The sequence below is a fragment of the Corvus brachyrhynchos genome, unplaced genomic scaffold, assembly GCF_000691975.1.
Source record: "Corvus brachyrhynchos isolate BGI_N302 unplaced genomic scaffold, ASM69197v1 scaffold239, whole genome shotgun sequence".
NCBI classification, from domain to species: Eukaryota; Metazoa; Chordata; class Aves; order Passeriformes; family Corvidae; genus Corvus; species Corvus brachyrhynchos.
Window position 1 is genome coordinate 3,974,562 of NW_008246057.1, and position 250 is coordinate 3,974,811.

The window sequence follows — 250 nt, forward strand, 5'->3', positions numbered from 1 at the left end:
CTATTAAAACTGTATTACAAAAGCTGCAGAGGAGACCACTGCACCCTGAATGGGGCCCTGACTGAGGCCTTACACTGCTCGCTGATGAAGATAAGATAAAGTAACAACTCAGGGCTGGGGACATTCACAAAGCACAGGCTTAACACCTCCAAGGTGGAGACCACAGCCCCAGAGCTATCAGCTGCCAGGCTCGAACAGACCCTCAAACCAAGGGGTGGAGGGAGGCGAGGCGTTGGGTATCTGGGAAAAA